General features: G+C 38.5%; 1 long non-coding RNA gene across 1 annotated transcript in view; it reads right to left on the bottom strand.

Moving 5' to 3' along the window:
- Positions 1-8394: 8394 nt before the first annotated feature.
- The window catches only part of LOC117075769, a 28495-nt gene continuing 22174 nt past the window's right edge, over positions 8395-14715 (bottom strand). Inside the window, exon 4 of the long non-coding RNA XR_004434111.1 lies at positions 8395-8712. This is a non-coding gene — a long non-coding RNA (uncharacterized LOC117075769). The remainder of the gene's footprint in view (positions 8713-14715) is intronic.

The raw sequence follows: 14715 nt of genomic DNA, 5'->3' as shown, positions 1-14715 counted from the left end.
AAATGAGAACACCGAAAATTGTTGGGAAAAGCAGAATAAGGAAAAATGGCTCATGTTGAAAAAAAATCAAAACGCTTTATAGAGCTATAATAATTTAAATTGTACAATTCTATACCTAGCCATATCAATGAAATAAAATATAAAGCCCAGAAATAGATACAAATATATATAGTATATAATACAGACATTACCTCAAAAAAAAAAAAAAAAAAGAAGGGAAGATAAGTCACTTGATAAAAAGTGTTCTAAAAATCAGTGCAAAGAAGCATCACAAAATAAACAAATGATAGATTTGCCTCTGCACATATTTTAAATATACATCAAAAAATATCAACAAGAAAAAAGATAAACTGGGAAAATACTTCCACAACATATTCCAAAAATATCCTTAAAATATAAAGAATTGTTGCTGGGCGCGGTGGCTCACGCCTGTAACTTCAGCACTTTGGGAGGCCAAGGTGGGCGGATCATGAGGTCAGGAGATCCAGACCATCCTGGCTAACACAGTGAAACCCCATCCCTACTAAAAATACAAAAAATTAGCCAGGTGTGGCGACAGGTGCCTGTATTCTTAGCTACTTGGGAGGCTGAGGCAGGAGAATGGCATGAACCTGGGAGGCGGAGCTTGCAGTGAGCCTTGATCGTGCCACTGCACTCCAGCCTGGGCGACAGAGCGAGACTCCGTCTCTAGATAGATAGATAGATAGATAGATAGATAGATAGATAGATAGGTTATATATATTTAGATAGATATAGATGGATAGAATTGTTAAAATTAACAATAGGAAGAAGAAGAAGCAGAAGCAGCAGTAGCTGCAATTAAAAGGTAAAAATTAATATGATCAATAAACACATGGAAATGTGCTTACTTTACCAGTAATCAAAGACAAGCTGATTAAAATATTTTACATGTAAAATGACAACTATATACATATATTTTAATCACCGGCTATTTTATCAGCAAGAACCATTTTTAAAATATGCTGGAAAATTTACTTTCAATAGCAACTAAAGCCATAAATTACCAAGTTACAATACTATAAAAATACATTCTTTAAATTTTCCAACACGTGCACAAATTTGATTAAATGAAGATCTATATCATGATTCTGAATGGGAATGTTGAATACTGTAAAGATGTAAATTCTACAAATTATTGCAAGAAACATATCTTCACATTGTGGATGCATCTTACAAGCACAAGGCCAGCAAAAGAAGCCAGTCACTAAAGTTTCCACTTTTTGCAAGTTGCCATTTATGTAAAGTTTAAGAGCAAGCAAAACGAGTCTATGGTGATTGGCGCCATGAGATTGTGACCTCTAGAACAGAGTCAATGACCAAGATAGGGACCAAGAAGGAGAAAAAGGAAAAACAGAAGGAAAGAAAGAAAGGAGAGACAGGATAGATGCTGGGTGGGGTCACCTTCGTTGCTTCCCTTGGGTGGTGGATACCTGGGTGTGCTCATTAAATCCAATGAGATGTCTGCTTATGATTTGGGCACTTTTCTGTATAAATGTTACATTTCAATAAAAGGTTACTTTAAAAAAAGGAAAAAGCATAAACTTAGGTTCTTATGCCACACTTTATAATTACGAAACTTCTAGCAGGAGGTAAGAGTTAAACATAAAGTAATAAAATATGAGCGTACGTGCTCTGTGAGGACAAGCTCTTTTTAAAAACCGTTTTGCTCACTGTTTGATTCCCAGCCCATGGAATAAAACCTGGTTCCAAAGGTGCTTAATATTTATCAAGTGAATGAATTAGAAGAAGACGCCAGTGAAAAGTTAACTGGCACTGGGTTGAGAAAGGGCATTCTAAATATAAACATAATGGGAAATAAAGCATATATTAAAACACTGGCACACTTAAACTGCCAAACATTGAAAACTTCTGTAAGTAAAATACATAAAGAGCACACACAAAATTAAGGTCAAAAAACAAACTGGCAAAATATTTTTAATACATATGACACTGAAAATTAATACCTTTAACGGGTTAAGCACTTAACGGTTAATAAGGGAAACATGAACACTCCTGGGGAAAATAGGTAAAAGCAAATGGACAATTTCCAAAAAGTACAAATGGCCAAAAAACACATGAAAAGATGTTTGAGATGATTAATAACCAAAGAAATGGCCGGGCGCAGTGGCTCACGCCTGGAATCCCAGCACTTTGGGAGGCCGAGGCGGGCGGATCACGAGGTCAGGAAATCGAGATCATCCTGGCTAACACGGTGAAACCCCGTCTGTATTAAAAAAATACAAAAAAATTAGCCGGGCGCAGTGGCGGGCGCCTGTAGTCCCAGCTACTCTGGAGGCTGAGGCAGGAGAATGGCGTAAACCCGGGAGGCGGAGCTTGCAGTGAACCGAGATCGCGCCACCGTACTCCAGCCCTGGCAACACAGCGAGACTCCATCTCAAAAAAAAAAAAAAATCACCAAAGAAATGCAAATTAAAACAGCAAAACGCCCAAGTTTTTGGTTTGCCTATCACATTTTTCCTTCAAATACTCAACAAATATATTTTTGAGTGGCTATTACATCAGGCATGCCTGGGGATTCCACAGAAAAAGAAATCAGCTATGCCCCCACCCCTCAGGAAGCCTACATTCTGGAGAGGAACATAATAGACAATAAACAAATTATTGGTTACATATTTAGTGTGTCAGGTGGTGATAATTACTATGGGGTTGGAGGGGGGAGTGTAAGTTCATGAATTGTAACAAATATACCACTCTGGAGTGTGGGATGTTGACAGTGGGGGAGGCTGTGCGTGTGTGGGGGCATATGGGAATTCTATACTTTCCCCTCAGTTTTGCCATAAACCTAAAACTGTTTTTAAAATAGTCTATTAAGGAAAGAAGCAAGAAAGAAAATGGAAGAGAGTGAGAGAGAGAGAGAAGAGAGAGAGGGAGCAAGGAAGGAAGGAGAAAGAGAAGAAAGGAAAAAGCGAAGGAAGAAGGGAGGGAAGGAAGGAGAAAAAGAAAAAAGGAAAGATAGGAAGAAAGAAGAAAGGAAAGAGAAAGACAAAAGAGAAAGGAAGGAGGGACGGAAGGAGAAAAAGGAAAGACAGAAGGAAAGAAAGGAAAGACAGGAAATGAAGAAAGGAAACAGGCAAGCAGAGTAAGGGAGATAGGGAGGTGGGCTGGCTGTTGGGAGATAGGGATGTGGGGCTGGCGATGGTGGTGGCTACTTTTTGTGGAGAGTTTTTGAAGTAATCTCTCATAAGATGGCATTTGAGCAGAGACCTAAGGAAGTGAAAGATGGAGGGCTGAAGACTCCAGGTAGAGGAACAAGCAAAGATCCCCAGCAGGATCAGGTTTATTGTCTTCAAGGAATGTCCAGGATGGGATGAGGCTGCAGGGGAGTGAGCAAGGTGTAGACAGGTAGAAGGTGAGGTTGGAGGCATGGATGGCTGGGGAGGAATAATCCCACAGGGCCTGGGATGCACTGCAAAAACTTTAGTCTTCTGCTTTAAGAAATAAAGTCTGGGCCGGGCGCGGTGGCTCAAGCCTGTAATCCCAGCACTTTGGGAGGCCGAGACGGGTGGATCGCGAGGTCAGGAGATCGAGACCATCCTGGCTAACATGGCGAAACCCCGTCTCTACTAAAAAATAGAAAAAACTAGCCGGGCGAGTTGGCGGGCGCCTGTAGTCCTAGCTACTCGGGAGGCTGAGGCAGGAGAATGGCATAAACCCGGGAGGCGGAGCTTGCAGTGAGCTGAGATCCGGCCACTGCACTCCAGCCTGGGCGACTGCGAGACTCCGTCTCAAAAAAAAAAAAAAAAAAAAAAAGAAATAAAGTCTGTTAATTAAAAACAAAATCAAATGAACAGAAACAACTTTGGCTTTTACGCTGAATGAGAATCCACTTCAGGGTTTTAGGCAGAGGTGAGACATGATCTAACTTACATTGCCAGATGGTCTCCCTGGCTGCTGTGTTGGAAACAGACTGTAGGGGCAAGCGTGGGCACTTGGAGGGCAGGGAGGGGGCCACCACTGTAGTCACCCAGGCAGAGAAGTGATGACAAAGACGAGTTGTCAATCATGGAGGTGCTAAGAAGTGGTCAGTTCATCTACATACACAAAGGAGAGCCAAATAGATTTATAGAGCATAGCAGGCAAGAATCAAGAGTGACTCCAAGGTTTGGGGCAGGGGCATAGGGTGGAACCAATGGATTATTGGGGATCAGCCTGCTGGAGACAAAGAATGGTTGGAGTACTGGAGAGTGAGTTAAAAAGAGAAGAGGTGGTGGCTGGAGAACGGGATTCTTGATGTTGATATTATGGAGGAGATGCAACTACTGGGAACGATAACACCAAGGGTGGAACCCTGCCAGTAGGTAGCTGTGTGGGGTGGAGTCAGTGGTGAGGTGGTGAGCAACAGCATTGGAGAAGAGGGCAAGGAACTGGGAGTCCAGAGACGGAACAAGCAAAGACTCTATGTGGGTATTGATGTCACTAGGAATTATGACATGAGTTGTGTTAGAGACAGGGAACGTCAGCCATACACTGAAATCCTTAATAAATGAAGAGAGGTGTCACAGGAAGAAGTATATGATTGAAACCAGGAGGGGTAGCCCATGTTCTGCAACAGGAGTTTCAAAGTTAGGGGTATTTAGAGAGGGTGGAGGGATAATGGTCTGGAAGCATCTATGGGGAAGAGGAAGCATACAACTACCACTCCAGATCAAGTCATTCAAGGTATGTAGAGAAAAATGAGCTATGATGTTAAAACGCTGCAGGGAACATGGTGTCATCAGGGGAGAGCCAAGTTCTAATTAAAGTAAGAAGTTGACGGGAGCAACCAAGTAGGAGATTGAGGATATAGGGGATTTAACTGATGACTGACTGGAAGTCTTCAAAAGTGGGGAGGAGTAGACGGTGCATCCAGGTCGCTGAGTTGTGTGAGAATGTGTCTGGGTGAGGTGAGATGACCTGGGAGTTTGTGGTGAAGGGGGAGATGGGAGTGGTTCTGTGGGTCAATAAGGCAGATTGCAGTGATGGATTGTTGGCCAGGGGTTTGGGGTGCTGGGAAGGGGGAGTTATGAGGGTCTTTCCAGAAGTACTCAGATTTCTGCTGTTCCTCCTTGCTCCTGCTCATGGACACATGGAAGAAACACATGGAGAAACACACGAAGCACTGCCCCGCATCAACCCTGTGGGAGAGGAGTGGACACCGGGGAGGGGAGACCTTACCTGGAGCCTACAGAGCTCTGGGCTTCCTCTTCTCCAGCGGAGGAGGCAAGGGGTAAACCAAGAAACTTGAGCAACACTGGGAAGGGTTCAGGAAATCCAGCCCTCCCATCCACAACTTGTGGGAGTGTAACTTGGGAGTTTGTTTTTGGAAAAAAAAATTAAAATATTTAATGAGAGCCTTAAAATTGTGCTGATCCTTTGTTTCAGTAATTTCTCTTCTAGGAAAGTATGGTAAAGACATAATCAAAGATTCAGACAAAGATATAACTAGAGAATGCACACGATGATTTTGTTAATACACCAAAATGAAAAAAATTAAATAATGATGGAATCACCCAATAAATTGTGACCATCTATACTTTGGAATAACATGAAGATTGTTAAAAACTATGTTTATAAGAGTGGCAATAACAGAGAAACACTTGCTATATAATTTCACAAAAACAAGGTATAGAAATACTATATATAATAAAATTCAAATTTTTAAGAGAAATTAAAATGTATAGAAAAATGTGGAAAATGATATACTTAATCTTTTTTCAGCATAGTAGAATTGTGGGTGATTTTTGTTCCCTTTATATTTTTAAATACTTTGTACTTTTTAATGACAAATGTATATACTACCATTTAATGATAAAAATATATTTTTTAAATACTGGATAAGAATTATTCAAATAAATGCCTTATTTAAAAGTTAAATTGCAGGCCGGGCGCGGTGGCTCAAGCCTGTAATCCCAGCACTTTGGGAGGCCGAGACGGGCGGATCACAAGGTCAGGAGATCGAGACCATCCTGGCTAACATGGTGAAACCCCGTCTCTACTAAAAACAAAAATACAAAAAACTAGCCGGGCGAGGTGGCGGGCGCCTGTAGTCCCAGCTACTCGGGAGGCTGAGGCAGGAGAATGGCGTGAACCCGGGAGGCGGAGCTTGCAGTGAGCTGAGATCCGGCCACTGCACTCCAGCCCGGGCACAGAGCGAGACTCCGCCTCAAAAAAAAAAAAAAAAAAAAAAAAAAAAGTTAAATTGCAGACCAGGTGCAGTGGCTCACGCCTGTAATCACAACACTTTGAGAGGTAGGAGGATTGTTTGAGGCCAGGAGTTTTAGATCACCTTGGGCAACAGGGCAAGACCCTGTCTTAGTTGGGCATGGTAGTATGAGCCTACAGTCCTGGCTACTCAGGAGGTTGAGGCAGGAGGATTGATTGAGCCCAGGAGGTCAAGGCTGCAGTGAGCTATGATTGTGCCACTTGCACCCCAGCGTGGGCAACAGAACAAGACTGTCTCTACAAATAAATAAGTAAATAAATAAAATACAATAAAAATTAAATTGCAAATGAAAAGTCACACTATCTCTATCTCATGCTATTGTATACTAGAAATTATAATTTTCCTCCAATTCATTACTTTGATTATTCTACAAAATCAAGACTGAACTGGAATTTAAATCAGAAAGGCTAAGAAGCAAAGAATAACAATGGTGAGCTTCAAAGTAAATATCCCACATTATTTTCAAGGCAGAGACCAGCGTTCCCTTCTGCATCTGTTTTGGGAAGAGTGCCCAAAGCCTTCAGAGGAGACAACCTTTTGTGCTGTGTCCCCTACTCCCCCCATTCCTACTCTGAATAGCGTTCTTTCCAAAAAAGAATAAAGAATACTCAAGGAAAACTATTAAAATGCTTGGCAAAACTACACAGACAGACACAGAGGCCAATTAAGTATAAATATTTCATACCAGAACTGTCTTTTTGACCCAGCCACTAATATCTACTCGGCCACAGATCTAAATGTTTGGATGAAAATAACAGAGCAGAGGATGGCTGGTCAGCCAGCTGCGGAGGGGCGCCCCTTCGGAGCGTTCACATCTTCCTGAAGAATATGTGTAGTACGTTTTCCTAGAAGCATGGAGGGTATGCAGGTATTTGACCATCTTCCTAAACCTGGAGAAGGTAATTGTTTTCCTTCAGGGATTATTCTATCTCACCACTTTTATTTTTTGATTTTTGGTTTTTGTTTTCCCTTGGATCTAAAACAAAAGAGTCTACTTTCTTCTTTGGATTTTGAAGCTGTGGGTGCCTTTCTTCTCAGTTAATTTTTTTTTGTTGTTTTCATCTTTTAAGACTTTGGTAGTTTAGGTTTTGAAAATGAACACACTGACAGTCATTGTGAGAAGATAGCCTGGCCTTTCAGAGGACAAATGCTGTGGGGTGGTGTAACCTTGAGGCTCAAGTCCTGGCACTGGCATTTAATGTGTGAGTCATGCTGTATTGCTTCACCTCCTGGGCTTCAGTCTTTCCATCTGTGAATGTAGAATGACAGTACCTGCTGTGCTGTAAGGGCACTGTGAAGATTAAATGAGATAATGCTTGGTAACCTGTTGGCCTCTGTGCAATTTAAGGTGATGTTCTTCATTACTTGGCTAAGTACTGTACACCCACTGCTCTGGAGGCAAAATTGAAACAAAAAGCTTTGTAATGCTCCCCCCACTGAAAACATTACTATGTTAGCCTCTATATACACAAATTATTATGACAACACATGGAAGGTAGGAAATACACTTTGAATTATGTTGTTTCTCAGAGTGAGGATAAGGATTACTTTCATTCATTTATACTTTTTGGGGACCAATAATATGTATTTGTGAGACGATATTTGATAAAGAGATGGCTACTTTATAGATTGCCTCTTGTATATTAAGAAACAATTAAATCTATTTTAAAAGCTCAGCTAAAAACCTCCATTTCCCAAAATAGTGTGGATTAGATTACCTAAAATCTTTCCTACTACAAATCATCTAGAAATGTTAAAAAAACTGTAATATTATTTTAAATTCATTATTTGAATTCCAAGAAAGTAAGAAATATCCCTAGGGTAAAAAATGAAGATGGATCTGAACACCAAAATGGTAAGCACAAGCCAATGTTGCAACAGCCTGGGTGGGGAAAGAGGAGTGAGAAAGTATGAGGGTGACAATCTTATTAGGCAAGAGGATCTCCCTCTCTCAATCTCTATCTCTCTTTTTAAAAAATTAAATTAAAAAATTTCAAGCACTCACATAGAATAACATAAAACACCCCCAAATACCTATCACCTAGATTCATTACCAAAATTTTGCAACATTTTATCTTTTTTTGTTTGTATTTTTATTGTTGCTGAAGTTTTTACATTGAATCCTAGACATCATGCTGTTTCACTCCACATATTCTTATATGCATATCTATTTAAACAGCTTAGGAATAGAGGTATGATTATAAAATCAAAGAATTTAAACAGAGGCCTTATAATGTTAAACTTGAATTGGAAATATTAGCATAAACTCTCTCAAGAGAGAAAGGCTTGGCAAAAATGAAAACTCAGTAGCAAGAGGTCTTTGATGACTTCCTTTTTTCTGACACCGAAAGATGCCCCGGGATCATCTTGGACATTTCTTGTCCCAAATCTGTAATTATTCATTTTTCCAAGGAGGCTTGGTCTTCTTAGTAAGACATTTAATGACCAACTCAGGACTGACACAGATCCTAGAATAAGCAAACAAGGACCTTGAAACAATGATCATAAACTGTATTCAATATGTTCAACAAGTTAAGAAAGACATGGAACATATTTTTCTAAAATTAGACTTCTAGAGATGAAAACTACAATGTGTGAGATGAAAAGTACACTGAATGGGTGAGGGGATTAACAGCAGATTGGACATTTTTTAAAAAAATTAATGAAGTCATAAGCAATAAAAAACATCTGAAATAAAAAAGATAGAAAAAATAATTTTAAAACATGAAAAAAGCATCAGTAAGCTGTGGAACTTCAAGTTTTTAATATAATAGGTGATCCTAAAGGAGGAGGGGAATAGAAAAATATCTGATGAATAATGGTCAAAATTTCCCCCCAATTTGATGAAAACTGTTAAAACTACAATCCAAAAAGTTCAATGAATCTCAAGCACAAAAATTACGAAGAAAACTATACCAAGATACATCATAATAAAAATACTCAAACCCAGTGATAAGAGAAAATTTTCAAAGCAGTACATTTATCTATAGAGGAACACATGTAAGGGTGATAGCAGACTTCTCATAGGAAACAATGCAAGTGAGAAGACAATGGTGCAACGTCTATAAAAAACCACTAGAGCACTGCGTGAAAGAAAAGCTCTGTAAACTTAGTATTCTATACCTAGTAAAATATCTTTCAAAAATAAGGTAAAAATAAAAACGACTTTCAAACATATGAAAGCCGAAAGAATCAATCGCCAGCAGACATGCACTGTTAAACATTTAAGGAAGAAATACCAATTTTACAAAACTCTTAGAAAATTGAAGAGGAAGAAATATTTTTCAACTTTTCTTATCTTTTCATTTTTCTTGAAACAGTGTCACTCTGTCACCCAGGCTGGAATCCAGTGGCATGATCTCGGCTCACTGCAACTTCTGCCTCCCGGGTTTAAATGATTCTCCTGCCTCAGACTCCCCAGTAGCTAGGATTACAGGCATGTGCCACCACACCTGGCTAATTTTTGTATTTTTATTAGAGACGGGGTTTCACCATGTTGGCCAGGCTGGTCTCAAACTCCTGACCTCAAGTGATCTGCCCGCCAGGACCTCCCAAAGTGCTGAGAGATTACAGGTGTGAGCCAATGTGCCCAGTCCCCTTGTTTTTCAACTTCTTATGAGACAAGCATTACTGATACCAAAACCAGGAAAAGACGAAAAAGAAAATCTACACATTAATATCCCTCGTGAGCAAAGGTGTAAAATTTCTAACCAAATTTTAGCAAATAAAATCTAACAATATGTAAAAAAGATAATATATGGGTTTCATGTGGAGTTTATTCCAGGAAAAGAGGGCTGGCTTCATATTAGAAAATTAATGTCATTTAAAATATTAACTAAAAATGAAAACCATATTAGCATCTTGATATAAACAGCAAAAAAATACAATAAAATCGAACATCTGTTCCTGATTATTCCAACATCTCAACAAACTATAAACAGAGGAAAATGTTCCTAATCCGACAAAAATAATCTAAGAAAATCTACAACTAACACCATACTTAACAGGAACAAGTCAGGAATGTTTGCTCTTACCACTTCTATTAAACATTTTAGTAGAAATCCTTGACAGTGCAACCAGGGGAGAAAAAGACATAAAAGGAATCCAGATTTTAAGGAAAGAACTAAAACTGTCTTTATTCTTCATGACATGATTATCTATGTGGAAAATAGGATGGATTCTACAAAAAGGCTACTGCAATGATATAAGATCAATATACAATAATCAGTTGTACTCCCATACACTATCAACAGACAGAAATTTAAATTTCAAAAAATACCAATTACAATTGCATCAACAATACGAAGTCCTTGTCTGACAAAAGATATGCAAACTCTAAACACTAAAACTATAAAACATTGTGAGAGAATTTTTTAGAGACTTTAATGAGAGATGTACTATGCTCACGGGTCAGAAGATTCAATATTGTGATGTTGGTTTTCCTCAAATTGATCTATAGATTCAGTATCCTTCCAATCAAAACCCAAGGGGGTTCTTTTGTAGAAAATGACAAGTTGATTCTAGGCTCTATATGGAAATGCAAAGAACCTAGAATAGCCAAAACAACTTTGAGTGAGAAGAACAAATGGTAGGATTCATGCTACCTAATTTCAAGACTTATTATAAACCTACAGTAATCAACACAGTGTATTTGTGACATAAAGACAGATAAACAGCCCTGAAATAGACACCCACATACTTAGACTATGGATTGTCAACTAAGGTTGATCCAGTTTAAGTTAATTTTTCATGTATTTTTAAAATTGCAAATAATTTTTGTGAGGCAATTTGGTAGTGAAAAGATAGTGTTTTCAATAAATGGTGCTGGAATAATTGGATATACATATGCAAATAAAAGGAGCTTTGATTCCTATTTTATGCTGTATAAAAAATTAAAGTGGGTTATATACTTAAATGTAAAACCTAAAACTATGAATCTTCTAGAAGAAAATATAGGAAAAGAAATCTCTGTAACTTTGGTTTAGGCAAAGATTTCTTAGATACAGCACCAAAAACACAATTTATAAAAGAAAAATAAATTGATAAACTGAACTTCATCAAAATTAGAAATTCTCTGCTTTTCATAAGAGACTGTTAAGGAAGTAAAAAGGTAAGCCTCAGATTGGAAGAAAATATTTGCAAAGCATATATGGGATCAAGAACTCTCAAAACTCAGTAAGTTTTAAAAACCCACACAATTTAAAAATAGTCAAAAGATTGGGACACTTTTCCAAAGAAGACATGCAGATGGGAAATAGGCACATGAAAAAATGTTTAGTAACATTGGTTATTAGGGAAATGTAAATTACAATGGTCCTCCTTTATCTAGGGGGGAATATGTTCTGAGACCTCCAATGGATGCCTGAAACAGCAGACAGTACCAAACCCGATGTATACTATGATTTTCCTATACATACACACCTATGATAAAGTTTAATTTATAAATTAGGCACAGTAGGAGATTACCAACAGCTAGTAATAAAATATTATATAATAAAATATTATAAAAATAATTATAACAATATACTGTAATAAAAGTTATGTGAATGTTTCTTTCTCAAAATATCTTTTTGTACTGTACTCACCTATTTTTGGCCCATGGTTGACCATGGGTAGCTAAAACTGCAGAAAGTGAAACAGCATGCTGGGCGCTGTGGCTCACGCCTGTAATACCAGCACTTTGGAAGGCCAAGGCTGGCGGATCACCTGAGGTTAGGAGTTTGAGATCAGCCTGCCTTACAGGTTGTCTACTAAAAATACAAAAATTAGCAGGGCATGGTGGCACATGTCTGTAAGCCCAGCTACTCAGGAGGCTGAGGCAGAAGAATTGCTTGAACCCAGGAGGTGAGGTTGCAGTGATATGGGATCACGCCATTGCACTCCAGACTGGGCGACAAGAACGAGACTCCATCTCAAAACAAACAAATAAACAAACAAAAAAGTGAAGCAGCAGAGAAAGGGAGACTACTGTAAAACCACGATTAAGTACATGTACACAGTGTCACAGATCTTTTGTGCTGCCATAACAATATACAGAAGACTGGGTAATTTATCAAAGAACAGAAATGTATTTCTCATAGTTTCTGGAGGCTGCAAGGTCCAAGATCAAGATGCCAGCAGGTTCCTTTGTCTATTGAGGACTGCCCTCTGCTTCCAAGATGGTGCCCTGTTGTGGTGTCCTCTAGAGGAGAGGAACACTGTGTCCTCACATGTGAAGGGTGAAAGGGCAAGAGAGCCAAAACCTACACGACATCTCTTAATCCCATTCACAAGTGAGGAGCCCTCAGGACCTAACCACCTCTTAAAGGTCCCACCTCTTGATATTATCACATTGGCCATTAAATGTCAACACCTGAATTTTGGAGGGGACACATTCAAACCATAATATACTCCTATTAAAATGGATAAAACTATAAGGTCTGACCATACTAAATATTGGAGAGAATGGGGGAAGAATTGAAACTCTCATACTCAGTAGAAACGTGCAATAGCACTTCTATGGAAAACACATTGGCAGTTTTTTTGAAAAGTTAGGTATATACCCTACTATCTGATGTAGCCTTTCCACTAGTAGGTATTTATCCAATAGAAATAAAATCTATGTCTACACAAAGATTTATACAAAAATGTTCTTAGCAGCTTTATTTGTAGTAACCCCGAACTGGAAATGACCCAAATGTTCATCAATGGCTAAATAATTGTGACATAGTCATACAACAGCATACCACGTGACAATTAAAAGTATTGATACAGACAACAACATGTTGAATCTCAAAATAATTATGCTAAGTAAAAGCAGTCAGACACAAAGAGTACATACTAAATAATGCCATTTGTATAAATTTCTAGAAAATGCCAACATAAAGTAAATCAGAGGTCGCCTGGGGATATAGTATGGAGGAGGAGCATGAGGTTACAAAGGGCACAAGGACATTTTAGATTACAATAGATATGTTTGCTACCTCAATTATGCTTTTGTGACTGTATATTATGCCGAAGCTTTACAAAGTGTACCATTTAAACATAAGCAGTTTATTGAATATAAGCTGTTTAAAATATCCTAAAGAGAGAGAGAAAAGAGAATAGTGATGGCAGTTAATTCAACCTCATCAAATATATAAAAATTCATGGGCCGGGTGCGGTGGCTCATGCCTGTAATCCCAGTACTTTGGGAGGTTGAGGTGGGCAGATTGTGAGGTCAAGAGATTAAGACCATCCTGGCCAACATGGTGAAACCCCATCTCTACAAAAATACAAAAATTAGCTGGGCGTGGTGGTGTGCACCTGTAGTCTCAGCTACTTGGGAGGCTGAGGCAGAAGAATTGCTCGAACCCAGGAGGCGAAGGTTGCAGTGAGCCGAGATCATGCCACTGCACTCTAGTCTGGCGACAGAGCAAGACTTTGTCTCAAAAAAAAAAAAAAAAGAAAGAAAATAGTATATAATGATGAGAAAAACATATTGGTCTCCACTAGAAATAATTAATGGTAACTTTTATCACTATTCTGAAAATCGATAAGGAAGAAGAAACATCAAGTCTTGATAGTGATTTTGTTTGTTTGTTTTGTAAGTTACATTTTGAAGAATCCCAGCGAATGTATATAGAAGGAACCACAGAATTAGAAAATCATTTTGCACACCTTGATAAATCTAAGTAGTGATTATCCAAAGATACTGAAACCACTAGGTAAAAAGTAGATGGTGACTTCTTTTGTAATGATGGAACAAGGTCAGACACCACCTGGACCCCCTGACCAATCTCAGCATTACTAAAATTGAGACAGCCACACACGATGTGCCTCCCTCCTAAATGTAGTGCGGTAGGAAGCACACAGAATGACCTATGAAGTATTCTTTCCAAAAAATTGAACCTAAATCTATATTTCATCATTTGATTTAGGGACATAGAGGAATCAGTTAAGCAACTAAATCTTAGGACACTCATCTTAGTCACTCACAAGACACTGATGCTACTATATTAATTTATATTGCTTAGACCTGCTCAGATGTTTTTAAATAAATGGAATATTCATGTATTTTCTTTTGGGGAAATCTTCTTTCTGCCTTTTCTGGCAACTGGGTACCTATAAAAGTCTCAGGCTTCAGAATGTTACTCAGTGAGTATAAAACCAGGGAACGGAGAGTGGGTGTTCTTGAGGATATTTGACCTTGGATGTAACAGAGGTTTGTGAATTAATTTTACTTCACGCCAGGGAACTACATTTGAGCACTGGGTGACTATCCAGAAGAGCGATGCCCTTAAATTATGTTTCATATTTGTGTACACCCTTAAAATATGTGTATATCTGTGTATTCTTAATTTACATAAATGTTAGAGATTTATTTAGTATATATATTTTTATTGACAAGTAAAACCATTTATTGAAGGCCTACTCTATATCAAGCACTTTTGTAGCTACTAGAGACATGATCATCTTGTGCATGTATTTTGAATTTATATAAATGACCATCT

Source organism: Trachypithecus francoisi, unplaced genomic scaffold (genome assembly GCF_009764315.1).
Source record: "Trachypithecus francoisi isolate TF-2019V2 unplaced genomic scaffold, Tfra_2.0 Lachesis_group5, whole genome shotgun sequence".
Taxonomy (NCBI): Eukaryota; Metazoa; Chordata; class Mammalia; order Primates; family Cercopithecidae; genus Trachypithecus; species Trachypithecus francoisi.
This window is presented reverse-complemented; position numbering and strand designations above follow the sequence as displayed.